Below are 18,733 nucleotides of genomic sequence, written 5' to 3'. Positions count from 1 at the left end.
GACCACGGATCTGCGCCTGGAAAGTCTTCACTCTCCAGGGCGCAGGCCTGGGCAAGGTTGTATGGAAGACCAGCAGTTGCCCATGCTGCAAGTCTCCCCTCTGCACGACACCAATGTTGTCCAAGGGAAAGGCATTAGGACCCATACAGCTTGGCACCAGTGTCGTCGCAGAGCAATGTGTGATTAAGTGCCTTGCTCAAGGACACAACACGTTCCCTCGGCTGGGGCTCGAACTCACGACCTTCAGGTCGCTAGTCCAATGCCTTAACCACTTGGCCACGTGCCCACACACAAATGCAAATAGTAATAAAGGGTGCAGCAACACTGTGGTTAAATTGTTGAATTAATAATTCAGAGGCTTGGACTAATTTTCCCAAGTCTCAGCAGTAGCCGACTTTAAGCTCAATTAAATCTGCCATAAAAAGTAATGTCACCACAGTAACCCTGACTCTACTGAGCCTACCTTGTTCAAAAATTTCCTCTTGGAAAAGAAATATGCCTTCCTTAACCGTTCTGTACTATCTGTGATCTCGACCCACCGTGATGTGGTTTGCTCTTAACCCACTGAAATGTATAATGACAATTAATGATGCCTTCATTCATTGGATGTGAGCAAGAAATTAGAACTATAGGGTATCTATGTAAACAGAGGATGTTAAAAGGAGATGGAAGAAAAAACATCAAGATTAAAATACAGAATTGGTTTTTAAAATTCCAAAGATTTTTATGATATTCCATTGATAGTTGATTCACATTTTATAAAACTACTTCTTTTAAATTATGTCCTTTCTTTCAACATATCCTTTCTTTCCATCTCACCCAACCCCAATTTCAGCACCTCCATCTTGCCACTTAACCACTGCCAACTCCAACACTTCCTGCAGGCAATGATGTGGTAGGGGATGCTCAATTTATTCAATTGGGAACCAGTTTATTGAAGCCTGTATTTTTTTACAGTTGGTGCATAGAACCTTAAAGTCTTGAGATCTTGCTATTCAGTCCATGTAAACCCTACAAATAACTTGAAGCATTTTTTCCTTTGAATGTACACAAAAGGCATATACTTATGTGGGGCAGGTGCAATTTACATCCTAAGGCACTAAAAGAGAAAATATCTATATTTTTGGAAGATTGTGAAACTGAGGATTATGTGGAACTGACATAGAACAGGAGCCATGATCATATTGAATGGTGGGACACAATTAAGAGGTTAGATGGCCTACTTCTGCTCCTATTTACTTGTGTTCTTGTGCCAGCTCGAGATGGAATGCTGTCATCGTCAGCCTATCACATGTACAGAGGAACTTTACACTATGGTACTTCTTGCGAGCTACATGTACGCTTTGCTATGAAAATCTTGTGTTTGTCATTTGACCTTTCAGCAAAAAGAATGCTTCATAATCCAATGATGACTCTTACTTCACATATTTATTCTTTTGTTCAATTCCATAGTGTCTACTTTTTTGTTCCCTGAAAAGGAAAGTTTGGTAAACCAATGAAACATGGCTCTGCTTTCGAGACAAAGTAATATAAACAGCTTTCATTACTGGTAAAGGCAGAACATTTAGAGTGATAACAACCATAATAAGAAACAGAGTCAGACAAGTACTTGGAAACCAAATAAATCCCAAGTAAAATTTATGAAGCAACAGACAATGTTCTTTTAAAATAAACTTCAGAAACAATAGTGATCCTATATCCATCATCATAATTAAGATTTGAGGGTGGGAAATGAAGAATTACAAGAAATGCATTTCACTTGCAAGTGAAATAGCCATATTGAATGGGCAGGTTATATTATAACTCATTAAAAGAAAGGACTAAATTATATGCCATCATATTAGTGTTTATTATGTATTTATATTCATAGTTTTGATATAACTGTTATACATTTTCAAAACTAACTGGATAGGATACATCATTAAGTTTCAGTTGGGTAGATGAATAAATATAGCATTATATTCCAATGGTACAGATTCAGGTTTCATCTACCACGTGTTTTCCCTCCTAAAATATAGTAACTACTCTAGATATCAACTGTCTAATGAGTGACTCAATGATCTTGATACCAAGCTTGCCCCAAACTCAGTCAACAAAAAGTTGCTTTACACGACATGGACTAAGCATCCTATTGAGTAACTCTGCTGATAAGTACTGGAAAAACTCAGCCCAAAACACTATAAACAAAAGCTATTTGAATAATACACACTGTTATAATATCATCAGAGATACCAAAATAATGTGAGTCTTACCTTTCTTTTAACATCAAAAAACTGTGAAAATATCAGAGACCCATAAAAAGCAAATTCCATCATGAAGTGTATATAGACTTCAAATGAAAGTTCCTTTGAACGAAAAGATACAGAAGTTAACTTTGTTTTTATAAGGAATACTAATACTTCCTTAAAATGGGCACTAAAAAAGACAGGAAAAATACCACATATCCTTTCTAATTGCGTAGAAAGTCACACCAATTGATAGTATTAGAAGAAATATATAAGCAGTGACCTTGCATTCCACTTTGCTTTTGAAATATTGCTCAATTGACTTCAATGGAACTAAATTTTTTATGTTGTATAGAGTATGAAGCCACTACCTCATAACCTACCAGAAATAGGACAGAGTTAAAATCAGGGTTTTTGACCATAGTAAAAGGTTAATCAGCCAAATGTTAAGCAAACAGTCGCTCAATAATCGGCTAACAATCTATTCTGTTTTTATTTAGTTACAGGTTAAATTAATATATTTCAAAATTAGACCAAATCTTTTTTTTCCATGAGTTGAATTATTAACTTCAAACTTTCTGCATAATCAAAGAGTTGAACTGCATGTGCATGTAATGAGAGCTGTTCAAGGGTAGCAAGGACAGGCTGGTGAGCCTGGCTTCAGTTGTAGAGAAGTTACAGGAGGGAATTCTGAGGGACAAGATTTACCATCACTGGATAATCACGATGATAGATCTCGTCCCTCAGAACTCCTGATCAGAAATATTCAGCCTGGTTTTGTGCATGGGATGTCATGTCTGATTAATCTTTTGGAGTTTTTCAAAGACGTAACTAAGGGGATAGATGAAGGTGGACAGTGAATGTTGTCTATATGGTCTTTAGTACTGCCTTTAGCTAGGTCCCATGTGGCAGGCTGATCTGGAAGATTAGGTCACATGGGATTTACGGGGAAATAGTGAGGTGGATTCAGAATTGACTTGATGATAAGAGGCAGAGAGTGATGGTTGAAGGTCAATTCTATGATTAGTGGGGTGCCTCAGGGGTCAGTGTGGGACTTCTTTTATTCATTATTTATATAAATAATTTGGATGTGAACATACATGGCAGGATTAGCAAGTTTGCTGATGATTATAAATTAGGGGTTTTGTTGATTGTGAAGCAGGTTACAACAAATTATAAAAAGTTCTGGATCATTTAGGGAGAAAGGCTGAGAAATGGTAGATGGATTTCAAAAACACAAAAAAGAATAAAAAGGTGGGGGGAAGGGGTTAGAAGGATGGCTAGAAGGTGATAGGTGAAGCCAGGTGGGTAAGCAAGGCCAGAATGGGGATTAGAAGAAGAGAGGAGATGGAGGGAATTTTTTTACTGGAAGGAGAAATCGATGTTCATGCCATCAGGTTGGAGGCTATCCAGATGGAATATAAGGTATTGCTCCTCTACCCTGAGAGTGGCCTCATCGTATCACAAAAGGAGGCCATAGACCGGCAAGTCAGAATGGGAATGGGAATGGGAATGGGAACTAAAATGTTCGGCCACCAAGAAGTTCTGCTTTTGGCGGATGGAGTGGAGGTGCTCAACAAAGCAATCCCCTAATGTACAGCGGGTCTCACCAATGTAGAGAAGGCCGCATCAGAATAGACACAATAGACAACCCCAGTAGTTTCATAAATGAAGTGTTGCCTCACCTAGAAGGACTGTTTGGGGCCCTGAATGGAGGTGAGGGAGAAGGTGAATGGGCAGGTGTCGCGCTTTGGCTGTTTGCAGGGATAAGTACCGGGAATGAGATTCGTGGGGAGGGACGAATAGACAAGGGAATCACAGAGGGAGTGATCCCTGCAAAAAGCAGAAAGAGGGGGGAGGTAAAGATATGTTTAATGGTAAGATCCCTTTGAAGATTGCAAAAGTTGTGGAGAATGATGTGTTGGATGCAGAGGCTCATGGGACCCAGGCCCTGCTATTTTAATACACTCTCGGGCCTGGGCCTAACACTTAAATCGATTAAACCTCGGAACTTTCTTCACTCTCAGGCCCAGACCCTGTTGCCTTGTCTCTGCCTTGCCTCAGTTCTGCTGCATTGAATCGCCTCCAAGTCCCCTCCAGCATTGGCTCATTCCCTGCTCTCAGGCCCAGGGCACACCACTTCAACTCAGCCTGTACATGCCACGCTGCAACCATCCTACACCTTCGAGACTTCAGGTCCCACTGCAAAAATGCCAGGTTGTACAGGCAGTTCAAAAAGCCCAACTCCAAAAGGAAAGTTACAGACTATTGATCACAGTGATCGTTTACCAGAAAAAGTGTGATTAATAAAGTAGTTAGTAGTTTTGTTTGCTACCAGCAAGTAGGCACTGTGCTTCACCAGCGCCATCTTAAACTGGAAGTGGACATCAATCAGCTTCAATCTGTAGAGGCTTATTCACAGCCACACACTGCTCATTACTATGCTGTAGTGGTATGGTTACCAAATCAAGTGATTTGTGTATTTTCCAACCTGTTGACAAAATCATCTTGTAAGCGTCTGTAAAAACAAAACCCAGGGATAACCAGTATATGGAAAAAAACAATTCCAATTTGCGTAGGTTGAGCTGGAAACGATTATTTATTAAACTTTAATGAACATGCAGAGTTGACTACTATGATTAAGTAATGAAATACAATTTGCACATTGGACTGAAGCTGGATTTAAGCTACAATAAGTAAAAGCAGTTCACAAATATGATAAAAGCTCCAACTATTTGTTTTAGAAACCAGCTCAATAGGGCAACAACTCTCCTCAATTCTACATCTCTGGTCCAAGTGGAATTTGCAGCTCTGAATCATCCTTTCCAGGTGCAAGAGAATGGTGAATTTCCTCTTTAATTCTTTTAATAGAAGCTTATTTTTATCATGTATCATAGGCTTTCTTTTACACAAAAGTTAATCATTACATAACAAAACAATTCTTACGTGAAAGGGATAGTTGTACCAGTACTCTCTGCTATCCCACATCCAGGGAGTCTAGAAAAGTACATAATAAGTACAAATTAAAATGCCATCGCATTTTACAAGGGAAAGTATATTTGCTTAAAATAATTTTTTTTCTGATAAATGTAATAATGGAGAAGCTTCACTCATTCATATGTTTTGGACATGTCTAAGTCTTGGAAAATACTGGAAAGAAGTATTTCAAACTTTCTCGGTACTTTGTAAATTAAACTTTAAGCCTAATCCTTTGACCGCTTTATTTGGTATTGTTGGAGGAAAGGATATTATTTTGGAGTCATCTGACTTGCACATTTTGGCTTTTATTTCTCCTATGGCCAGAAGGACGCTCTTGCTTAAATGGAAAAATGTGGCCCCTCCTATTCACGCCCAATGGTTACGTAATGTGATGTCATGTTTAAATTTAGAGAAGATTCGATGTTCAATCTCTGAATCTAGTCAAGACTTTCAAACATTGTTGGGACCTTTTCTGAATTATTTTCAAAACCTTTGATTTGTTGTTAAAGCACAGATGATGACTAATAATTTTTTTTCCTTTTTTTCTTTACTAATCAGCTTCAGTTTTGGTAGTGGGTTAGATTTTTTTAATATAATAAAATTACTATATTTCAATGCTCCAAATTAATTAACCTGTATGAATATAGGGTAAGGAGTCTTTATACGTGATTTAGTATAATGTATTGATATATGTTTCCTGTGCTCTGTATTCTTATATGTAAATTATTAAAAATATTGGAAAAGAAATAATCTTTTTTCTAAATGTATCTGTGAAATAAGACACAGGAATAAGGTGGATCAAAAAGAGCAAATCCAGGTACTAACTTTAAAACTAATCACAAGACCAGTGATTAAAGTGAACAAGGAAACTGAGCTGCACTTTATACATTGACTAAAACCATGCGGAGTTCTTAAAATCCTATTAATGCACTATCAAGACATAAATCACTGGGACAAAATAATCCTTCAAACTTCCAGTGAGCTGCTTCCTTCCTGCATGCCATGACCAGTGTTTGTACTGGAGTTGCAGATTGATTATAAATTAACCAATCTGTAAATTTGTGTAATTTATCTGCTGAGAGCATAGTTGAGCTTTCAAAATCAAAGATTCTAGGGGAACTTATCTACAGTTTACTGAACCACGTAGCCCATAAAATTCCAAAGTTGATCCCTGTTCTGTATTGAGTTGGCAGGTAGATGGTAAATAGAAAACAGCAAGGCTACTACCTAGCTTCAACCTATTATACTGTGATAGGCAAGGAAGAAAAAAAATCCAGGGTTCCTAATGACTTCCAACAACTGCTGATGAACATGAAGTATGAATGAAACATGATCATATTCTGAGGTGGTACCCCTGGCCATAAAACAGCTTGCTGACAATCACTAGTGAGGTTTGCCTTCAATAATGATCACTTAGGTCAGATATCAAATCATATGAACCAGAATCCAGCAAAGAATAAACATTTTCAAGATAGGACAAGTCAAGAGCAAAGAAAAACCAACAGAGACAAATTTAAAATTATAGAATGTAAAATTTACATCACACTGAATAGTCTATTTCCACACAATTATAATCCATTGCCCCTACATATTTCAACATAAATAATAGTAATACTTGCTTACCTTTGACAGGTAGTAAAAACTGAACGTGAAAGCCCCTAGATAGAAACTGAACTTCCACCTACAAGCAGAAAATTAAAACTTTACTTACACTGTAAAACATTTGTAAGTAGAAAAATATTTTCCTTTCGATGCCTCCCTTTGTGTTTATGTACAAGCGTATAAATTAAACTGCTCTTCATTGTTTATCATATGCTGTTGGGCAATTGCATTCCATTAAATGATTTTATAAAAAAAAAAGTTGAAAATGAGTTTCATTCCACAGTTTCTCAGCAATTTTCAGTCTCAGTGAGGCCTGCTTCTGGTTCAAAGTGGTCAGATGTTGGGCTGGTAGACCAGAAAGAATGAGGGCTGGTGGTTCCCTAGGTCAGTAAGTCATTGGCAGGTTCCAGGATTGAAGTTCTATGTGGGCAGGAGGCATAAGGGCTAGTGACCCGCTAGGTATGCAAATTGGCAAGACTGTTGTTCAAGCCCTAATGTTCGGGGTCCGGTCATCAGTGAACCCAGGGTTCGAGACCTAGTGTTTGGGGTCTTCATTTGTCAACATTGGTGAGTCCGGGGGTCAATACTGAAGATCAAAGTCCAATGGTTGATCGATAGTCTGGAAGTCTGTGGAAACCTAGATTTGCAGATCTCTGTGAGTCTGCTGGGGAAGATGAAGACCAATGTCTGTGAATCCACGAGTCCGCTGGAGGCCAAAGATAGCCTGTCCAGGGGGTAGAGGACTGTGGTTGGTTTTGTTGCTTGTTGTGTCCTGTGTTGTTCTACCAAGCATTGTGGGCATTCTATGTTGGCACCAGAATGTGTGGCGACATTTACGGGCTTCCCCCAGTACATTATTAAGTTGTGTTAGTTGTTCATGCAAACGACGCATTTCGCTGTATGCTTTGTCAATCATGTGATAAATAAATGAATCTGAAAATTCAAAGTAAATGTATTATCAAAGTATGTGCTGTATGTGTTACCATACGATTCATTTTCTTGTAGGCATTTACAGGAAAAAAGTCAAAGTTTATGGTGCATGCCAAATCTACGCAAACCTCTAAGAAAGTAGAGGTGTTGTCGTGCCTTCTTTGTGTTGACACTTATAGACTGGTCTCAGGACATATCCTCTGATATGTTAACATTAACAAATTTTAAGGTTCTGATTTTCTCGGTCTCAGTTCCCCTAATGAGGACTGGCTCACGGACACATAGCTGAAGGCTTTATCATATCTCCTGCCTCCAACCACTCCACCCCTCAGTTATTCATCAGCCACCATCTCTTCATGTGAAACAGATATCTTTAGGACTATTCATGCCCATTTCATTATTCTTGATTGTCAAACAAACATTTCCCTAATAGGTCCTGGTGAAAGATCTCAACCCAAAACATCAGCTATCCATTTCCTTCCATTGATGCTGCCTGACTCGCCAAGTTCCTCCAGACTTTTGTTCATTGCTCCAGAGTTCCAGAATCTGTAGTCTCTTTTTATTCCATCAATCCATAAGACCGTAAGATATATGAGCAGAATTAGACCATTTGGCCCATGAGTCTGCTCCATTTCCAGTTTCCTATATTTGATATCACCACTTCTAAACAAAAAAAAGCACCCATGATAATTTAAAAACCACTATTTTTAACACCTCTCTGATTTTTTTCCCTGGGAAATAAAGACTATAAGACACAAGAGCTGAATTAGGCCATTCAGCCAATCAAATCTGCTCCGCCATTCAATCATGGCTAATTTATATTCCCTCTCAATCTCATTCTCCTGCTTTCTCCCCATAACCTTTGATGACATTACTAATCAAGAACCCGTCAACCACTGCTTTAAGTATACCCAATAACTTGGCCTCCTACAGCTATCTGTGGCAATGAATTCCACACATGAGGGAGACTTTGTTGAACCCATGGGCACTGAATCTGTGTCCACTGCAAAAATAACACGAGGACATGGTGGCTGATGAATAACTGAGGGATGGAGTGGTTGGAGGCAGGAGATATGATAAAGCCTTCAGCTATGTGTCCGTGAGCCAGTCCTCATTAGGGGAGCCGAGACCGAGACAATCAGTAGCTTAAAATTTGTTAATGTTAACATATCAGAGGATATGTCCTGAGACCAGTCTATAAGTGTCATCACAAAGAAGGCACGACAACACCTCTACTTTCTTAGAAGTTTGCGTAGATTTGGCATGTACCATAAACTTTGACTTTTTTTTGCTGTAAATGCCTACAAGAAAATGATTCCCCTAAATAAATTCCTCCTTATCTTTGTTCTAAAGGGACATCCTTGTATTCTGAAGTTGTGTCTCCTGGTCCTAGACTCTCCCACGAAGGGAAATATCCTCTCCACGTCCAATCTATCTATGCCTTTCAATGTTTGGTAGCTTTCAATAAGGGTCCCCCTCCTCATTCATCTGAAATCCAGAAAGTACAAGCCCAGAGCCATCAAATGTTCCTCATACCTTAACCCTTCCATTCCCAGAATCATTCCTGTAAACTTCCTCTGAACCCGCTCCAATGCCAGCACATCCTTTCTTAGTATGGGCTTAAAAACTGCTCACAGTACTTCAAATGTCATCTGATCAATGTCTTACAAAGCCTCAGCTTGCTTTCAGCTGAGTCTCAGACAAGTCTCAGCTTGTTTGCTTCAAGATGCTTGCTGTCATGTCCTGAAGATATCAGTGCGATACTGGGAGAGTTGGCAGCCTCAATCCTAGTGGCACTTAAGCTGCCTACAACTGAGGAAGTAAGTCTAGTGAATTGCCTGGATGGCTCTTGATTACAGCCAGTACAGTCTCAACAGGCAAAGCAGCCCCTTTCCATGCCATAACCATTCAGATTCTGTGATCTTTAGTCAACATTATTAAAACTTATTAGCTGTCATTATCTTAATGCTATTTGCATTAGCTTACTTTGCACAAACCAGGAACCACATTTTTTATATTGCATTACTTCAAGGAAACCTCATTGGTTGAAGTGTCTTTGAAAGGAACTCTATATATTTCTTTATATACTAATGTACATAAGTACATCCAATTTCAGCAATGTTTTTCACATTTAAGAATGAAAATTTTAATTTTCCATACTTAAAATCTTTTACAAAAGATTACCTTTTTTAAAAATGTTATAGATTTATCTTATTAATTATCTCATTTACTTCCAGACCCAAAATTTTATTTTCAATTTCACCTTCTTAAGCACTGGAAAACTGATGCCAGAAATAACTAGGATCACTTGTGACTATTGCATGGAAAATTTTAATTTTTAACTTAGAGATACAGTACTATAACAGGCCCTTCTGGCCCAACAAGCCTGCACTGCTCAATGGTACCCATGTGACCAATTAAGCTTCTAACCCATACATCTTTGGAATGTGGGAGGCAACTGGAACATCAAGAAGGAAACACATGCAGTCACGGGGAGAATGAACAAACTCCTTACAGACAGCATCAGGAAAACCTCAATTTCTTTCCAGAGCTCTTCTCCCAGTTTTTGCCCCAGCCTTTATGTCTCAGATCAAGAAATGCAGGGAGCAATATATTGAATCTACATCACACTCTAGCAATGGAAATTGCACATTTCCACCAATCCATCTTAATTTGAGAAGCAATCTACACCAATGAATACCATGCACTACATAAATACTATTCATCAAAGGCACCAGGTGTAGTACAGATTCTTTGCTCTTGGAAAGCAAAGGAAATCAGCATTAGAAACATGCTGATAGGGAGACTTTGGTAGCCGCTCCCACTTGCTTTGGTTGGAGTACAAAATGGAGAAACAAAATAACTCATGTTACTTTGGAAAAAAGGATAAGGAAAAATCAGTTACATGCTCTCGCAGAACTTCGTCAAGAGACTTGGCTTGTCCTGGTATCGCCGTAGCTTGAACCATTGTATCACTTCCTTTGTATCCCAATCTAGCTGTTTTGCCAAACGAGTCAGATGGTTTTTACTGGGTTCCTGAAAGATGATTAAAATTAACAGATAAAATCAGAAAATATCAAATAACTTACCTGGATTACAAATTCCCAGAAAGCACAGTTGTAAGTGTTTAATACATGTCATTTGAAGTGTAGAAACTTTGGAAATATTTTGACATGGGGGAAGAAGGGAGAATGAAGGGCAAATAAACAACATGTTACTTGTCCTTTATAGTTCACCATTCAATATATACTGATTAGTTTCAACACTAATTCCCATATTTTTTCTATTTTCACTCTGCCCAAGCACAATGTTTGCAGAAACATTGAAATGCCTTTGTGACATCCAGCCTTAATGGTTTTAAACTTCCTGAAGAAGTTTAAACGTCAACTGTACTCTTTTCCGTAGATGCTGCCTGACCTGCTGAGTTCTTCCAGCATTCTGTGTGTGTTGCTTTCGGTTTCCAGCATCTGCAGACTTTCTTATGTTTGTGTTTTAACTTCCCTGTCTGGTTTCCTATCCTCCAAAATCTAAAGGATTATGTTTTTCAAATTTTAGCCACATCATATCCTCACCAAACACTGTCCTTGTTGACCAACACTTGCTTCCCAAGACCTCACATATACAATTCTTTTACACCAAACTATGTTCTTAACTGGGAAAGGAGACTGTTGCTGAACAGCTTCTAACTAGCATTAGTCACGTGCACTTGCGTGGTCATTAGACACTACAAAGCAGAATGAATGGTTTTTAAATAGCGTCAGTTGCATGTACTTGTGTTCAAAAAGCAGTGATTTTTGTTACTGATAGTTAATGAGAAAGAAGCAGTCAGACATTCAGAAGTGTTTTGCTCACTGAGGTTTCAAGCAAAGGAACTGCAGAGAATTTGAAGGTATCAATAACCATCTTGCTTGTTACAATCAAAATGAAGATTTTGAAGATGCAATCGATGAAAGCATTGTATGAAGGCAGTCCATTATCTACAATAGGTGTCTGCACTGATTTTGTTCACTTACAGTCAATCAAAAGAACACAGCAGTGTACCATTGATATCACTGTATGAAGGCAGTCCATTACTTGCACTAAGTGTCTGTGCTGATGTTACAGTCAATCAAAAGAATATGGTAGCATACACTGAATAAATTCCTCCGTCAACAATTATTAGGAAACAATAGAGTTTTATAGCACTGTAGAAATATTGGTAATGTTTTAATTTGTTCAGTATTTCAGTTAAATACATAATTTGTTACTCAGTTAAATGGTAGTTTGTCTTTTTTACAACACACATCAAAGTTGCTGGTGAACGCAGCAGGCCAGGCAGCATCTCTAGGAAGACCTAGAGATGCTGCCTGGCCTGCTGCGTTCACCAGCAACTTTGATGTGTGTTGCTTGAATTTCCAGCATCTGCAGAATTCCTGTTGTTTGTCTTTTTTTATACCTTTTTAACTATTTTCATTAAACTTCGACTATTTGGAGCAGCTGCTTAACTGGGCTAAAAAGTACTGGTCCTGATGTGTCCCAATTAACCAGAATCCACCGTACTGTGTATTCATTATAAGCATTATAATTTAGATTAGATCATATGATCTTACCGTGGTTATATCTCTAAACACCTTTTCGAGAACAATGTTTTGCTGAGCCTTCTGGATAGGCTTACAGTCCACTCCAAGGGATTTAGCAAATGGTGCTGCAATAAACCTAAAATATTAAAAATTTAAAAATTGAACATACACCAATAAAAAAGTAAAACTCCACACTACCACCATACAGACGTAATACGGTAAAAATTACCTCGTAAGTGTACAGTTCCAGTCTAATAGGACTGCATTTAAACCTTCTAAATATGACCATAGCAACTGCCAGTGTCAATCAATAAATGCATCAGATACAGCTACACTTATGGAACATACATCAAACTATAACTAAGACAGTGTTGCACACTTTAAACTTCTCAGTAATGTTGTACTATATTCATATTTTGCAATTATATAAATAGTATCCCTATAAATTCATGATTTATTTTGCTTCCATTGTATACATTGTAGATTTATTACAGACATCATTATGAACACATTAAATTTAAAATCCATGACCAGAAAAGAATAACACTGTTATTGCTGTTATGGATTAGAGGGCATGTGCTATGAGAATAGGTTAGGCAAACTCAGGTTGTTTTCTCTGCAGCAGTGGAGGCTGAGGAGAGACCTGATTGAAGTTTATAAGATTATGAGAGGCATGGAGAGAGTAGACAGCTGGTATCTTTCTTCCAGGATTGAAATGTCTAATACTAGAGGGTATGCATTTAGAGTGAATGACAGTGTGTTCAAAGGAGATATGTGGGTCAAGTTTTCATTTTCCCCTACATAGAGAGTGGTGGGTGCTTCTGGGGGTGGTGGTGGAGGCAAATATGACAGATGTGTTTAAAAAGCTCTTAAGAGGCACATGATAGGCAGAGAATGGAAGAATATTGACATTGTGTAGATTGTGTAGGCAGAAGGGATTAGTTTAGTTAGCTGTTTAATTACTAGTTTAATTATTTCAACACAACATCATGGGTCAAAGTGTCTGTTCTTATGCTGTACTGTTCTTTAATCTATGTTTTATGTAACATAATATTGAAATAACAAGCATGGATAACACAATGGCAACACAGTAGTGAAGTGGTTAGCACAATGCTTTACAGTACAAGCGACCTAGGCTCATTTCCGCCCCCCCCCCCCACCCCACCGTCTGTGAAGAGTTTATACATTCTCCCCGTGACCACGTGGGTTTCCTCTGGGCGCTCTGGTTTCCACCCACAGTCCAAAAACGTACCAGTTAGTAGTTTAATTGGTCATTATAAATTGTCCCGTGATTAGGCTAGGATTAATCCCAGCTAGGCAGCGCAGCTCGAAGGGCTGGAAGGGCCTATTCTGTACTGTATCTTAACAAATAAATCACAAGATTAAGTTCTAATATTTGTGAAGAAACATTTTTCAAAAACAGGCAAAGACAACTAGGTCAAAGGGTCTAAAGTCTGTTATTGAAGGAGTTGATGGAATAGCATGAAGCAATTCCTTTAAACCTCTTAGATGGATCTGAGGTGTCGGGTACAGAGCAAGCGTTTTCCAAACTCCTTCATCTAGATAAGGGCAACTGTGACAAAAGATAAAGAGATTAGGGAAGTTAAAAAGAGCAGAATTGGAAAAGAAACCTGTGAAACTAAATTAAAAAAAGAAAAATGAGAGATCCTCCCTGTAGTCCTTCCTCATAATTATTGTTTCAACAAAGTTGTTATAACTCATTACCTTTTTGTGCAAGCTTGTTATGCACAAATTGGCTGCCTTGTTGAATGCATTAATTATAGTTACTTCAATAAAGAAACACTAAAACACATTGCCATGTTAAAACATTGTGAAAGTTCAAAGTAAATGTATTATCAAAATACATATATATTACCATATACTATCTTGGGATTCATTTTCTTGCAGGCTTTTACAAGAAGAAAAGAAATACAATATAAATACAAGCTGTTCTTCACAAGGAAGAAGCCAAAGCCATTGAGAGGGCACAGGTGTGACGTTTTAAAAATCTATGCATGGGTATGAAGAGAATCTGGGAAATCAAGAGATCTCAATTGATCAGAGGAGATTAAGAAGAAACATGAAAAAACATTATTCGAAATTGTAAATCATTTGCATAAGCTGGGAGTTCATAAGGAGGAAAGCATCTTCACTTGATGAGTGCTAATAACAAGACAAAGTTTTCTTAACCAAAATAAATTTTATTCATGATAAAGATATATATCAGTGAATAAACTCTACAAAGTATTTTCATTCATACACAATGAGTTAAGTAATGTTAACATATATTTATAAACTAACAGCACCACACAGGAAGTCCCTTGGGGTGTTACACTAACACAATAGTTAAGAAGCCACTAACTAGAGAGAATAAGTTTAACGTTACTGAAACTGACAAAAATGCTAGTAAATGCCAGAACTGGTAATCACTCTACTGTCAGCAGCCACACCTTTCTTTAGCTTATGACTCTAGCTTAGACTCGGCAGGCAGTTCTCTCACGAAATAGCTAATTTTTCTCTCTTCCTTTAAGATTCTCCTTAAAACTTAATTCTATCAAACAGTTTTCAGGCAAATTCTGTAAGATAATGCTCCCATAATTCACCTTTCGAGATTTTATCAAACTAAGAGGCACTACGTGATCGCATGTTGTTGCTGGCAACTTTTTAAAAGGCAAGAAAAACTTAAATAAGATGTGTATACACTTGCCTTTCTCTTTCAAAGATGGACCAGATGGAGCACACTGTGAGATCTGCTTAACCTTAGGTCACTTCAATCACTAAAAATGAAGTGATTTTACTGGAAAATGGGAGGATGTACAACTCAGAATTGTTATCATAGTTCCTGCTAAACTAGTTGTGTTTTAAATTTTCAGGACCCTGTTTTCAAATATTTTCAAGAGTCTCTCTCTATCTTGACTGTGGAGGTTATTGTGCAGGAATTTATGCTGATCAAGACAAATTTATTGAAAAATATTAAATGCATAGCTTAACACTCTAAAGTAAATTAGAAATTATTTTCCATGTCTTTGCCCGCCATATCTCATATTTTCTTTTGTAGCTGTTCTTTAGTGTCTTTACTGATTTTATGTAATGCTGTAACGCTCTCTAGAAGTATACAACCATCCACACACCTCAAACACTCTTTGAAATTGATAATCATCCTCGACTGTCACGTGGAACCGAATGCATGGGGATATGCAAACCCCAATGTACAGGCAAATTCGATGTAACCAGATGTGTACTTTGACATTAATCAGTGTGGCAAACTTTGTGGCTCTCCATGTTCAAGCAAATTTACACAGGAATTGGATGGCAGAGGAAGGCCTTCAAAGTTGGATTTCCAATTACATTAAGGGATTGCTGCTGATGTGTTAGTTGCCAATTCAGGTGCAAATTTGGTACAAGAGATAAATGCAAACAGCAAAGACCACAGCTTAGAAATTAATTTTAAAAAACACACACACAAGACACAGAGGCTGGGCTTAGTGCCCTTCTAACTAACCTCCACATACCTGAGCCAATATCTTAATTGTCTTCACTTCTGCGCCCACATTTATATTGTGTTATAATCTGAGTAATGCTGGCTGCTAGTGCTTCAAGACACAAGCAGGAACACAATTTCTCATGTCTGCTCTAAGGAATATAAATCAGACTGGTGCAAGAGATTATCAACATTCAAGCACAACAGTTTCTCTAATGATCTTTTAATAATCGTTTGACTAATAATTATTTCCTTCAGTTCCTCATTCTTACCGAGATGTTTAGTTTTACAATATATCTGGCAGATTTTGTGCATTTTCTTCCAATGAGCACAGATGCAAAATAATTATCTAATACTTAAGCTATTTCTTTTTTTGCCCATCACTGTTTCTAGGGATCTCACACTTGTCATCCCTATTTTTCTTTGATCTACTTATAAAACCTCCTGCTGTCTGTTTTTATCTCTTTTTTTGCCACTCTACTCTCATATTCTGCCTTGCCTTTTAAAATCAATTTCTTGGTCTTCCTTTTGCTGACTTTTAAAATGCACTTAATCCTCAGGCCTAGTGCTTTTTCTGGCAATAGTATAAACCTCTTCCTTGGATTTAATGCTATTTTTAAATTATCACATCAGCCAGGATGAATTGTTTGTCCTTTTGGCTTTTTAGTGCCTTAAAAAAGGAATATATATTTTTGCAACTTCTGCAATATTTCTTTAAAAGTTGCATGTCCACATCAAATCTCCCAGTGCATTCTCCCAGTCATCTGTAATCAATGCTCCTTTTACACTGTTTATTTTTATCTTTGAAGCTTAAAATCTTAGCTCCCTTGTTTCACATTCAGTTAAGATCCATTCTTTCCCAAAGGCCCATGGCAAGATTACCAATTTGCCCTTTCTCAATGCACAAAGCAAGCTACAAATAGTTTTCTTTCCTTTGTTGATTTCATCACATATACTTTTTATGAATACATTGCACACTTTATTACAACAAAGTTGATTCTCTCTATATGTCGATTGGAACATCTCATTGTATTACCATGTTATATATATTTCTAATTTCTTGACATGGCACACCTAATATTACAACTATTAGGCATAATTATTTGAATGAAAATTTGATTTTTTTTTCTGTACTTTGACTCCCTTTACTTACTGACTTTGATTTTTACTGGCCACTTATTTCACACACTGCTTCATTAATTCTGCTGCTGTCCTTCCCAAATTCCGTTTGAGGTTTCTATCTCCCAACCAAGCTAACTTAAAACTTCCCATCTGCACTGACAAACACCCTTGCAAATATATTGCATGCTTTTTCCATCTACACCATGAATTCATACAACAGATATTTAATCCCATTGATGCTGTTCAGCAGGATTTCCTCTGCTCTGAATACAGTTGCTGTACGGACATGGTAACATTTTGACGAGTGGGGTGGTGCAGAGATTGAGCTAAGTAGCATGCTCTGGAATGGAGTAAAGGACACTTAACACAAATCTTCAGTCTCAGTTCATAAGTTATTTGAAAAGCTCCCTTCTAGCAGAGTCTGGCTGCTTCCCTGTCTTTCATAAGCTCTCCTCTATTCTTGGCTACTAGTGGAGATTGTCTTTGTGCCATGGATGATCTTGACAGATGCAAAGTCCACAAGTGATTATCAACTAGTTGTTGGCTTCCTATGCTTTTTCAACCTACTGTTTCTTGCTCTTGGTGGAATTCAATATTCAGATGCAAGTAGATCTGTTTTTCCCCCTGGCTGAGAAATAATATTATAAATCGCAGAACATTTGGTATTTATGATTAATTAGCTCTTGGACCTCTGGTCATGCTCATCAAACCAATCTCAATATTTTATGTTAAAGAAGCCAAAAGGTTCTTCACAAGAAATAATTATAGCAGACAAGGGACCATGGAGAGTCTGTTGCACATGCTGGTTAGAAATTATCAGGTTGTGTGGGAGATGCTAACCAAGTAGAACTTTGGAGGGTTTCAGTACTTGACATTTCTTTTCCTATGGCAACACTGCCATAGAAAAGCTTATTTTTGATGGCCTAGCCTATGCCATGAAGACAATTTGCCCTTCTGTTTTGCCAGTCCTGAGAAATACATAATCATGATTAACTTTTAAAAAATAAGCCTTCCCCTGCTCATGTCTCACATTTGATTTCCAGACTAAAGTTCAAAGTAAATTTATTATCAAGGTACATATACGTCACCTGATACTACCGAGGTTCATTTGACTATGAAAGTAGAGCAAAATTTATATCTGCTCTTCTTGGGGTTATCTGTGATGGTCCTAAAGTTCCAGTTCCCAAAATTCACACTGCAGAGTGGAGGCTGTGTGTGTGTGAATTTTTTTAAAGTGTGATACTCGTTGCATATCAGCTACTGCAAATCTTGTCACAGTAACGTATTAGTTCTTCAGCAATTTGGTCCAGGCTTACTGCATTGACTTAACATACTACACAAGTGGCCACATGCATACACACATATACATACCAACTCTCCTACCCCTAATCTTTCTGCACTTGTAATTACCCTCCCCTCTCCAAACTAATTTTAATTAACAAAACCCTTTCCCTCTTGCGATCACTGACAGCTCTCCCTCTGCTCTCCTTGCCCCTAATTAACCTTCCTTCACTTCTCCATTCAACTGACATTCTCCCCTTCCCTAATTATTCTATTCCAGCGCTCCCCCTTCCCTTTCTCCAATACCCTGCCACCCCGCTACCCCAAGTTTTCTGCCACTGACCACAATAGCCTCGCGCCGCCTATCGGTAGCACATTGCCGCGACGCGTATTTGCTAAATTGGGAGTTCCGAGCAGATATGACACCCGTCTCCCTTTACAAATTTATGAGGACTCTAAGAGGCGCTGACGTGAAATTACAAAATAACATGCTTTTCAAAAAAAATCCTTCATTAGAACTTGTCCATAGACTAAAAATCTTAGCAGCAAAAGAA

At 37.9% G+C, this 18,733-nt stretch overlaps 1 pseudogene; it reads right to left on the bottom strand.

Moving 5' to 3' along the window:
• LOC140191862 (ceramide synthase 6-like) overlaps nt 1-18,733 on the bottom strand; it is a 29,563-nt pseudogene that overhangs the window by 10,436 nt on the left and 394 nt on the right.

This window comes from Mobula birostris, chromosome X (assembly GCF_030028105.1).
Source record: "Mobula birostris isolate sMobBir1 chromosome X, sMobBir1.hap1, whole genome shotgun sequence".
In the NCBI taxonomy this organism is placed as follows: domain Eukaryota; kingdom Metazoa; phylum Chordata; class Chondrichthyes; order Myliobatiformes; family Myliobatidae; genus Mobula; species Mobula birostris.
Note: the sequence above shows the minus strand (reverse complement) of the source record. Positions and strands in the feature narration are given on the sequence as shown.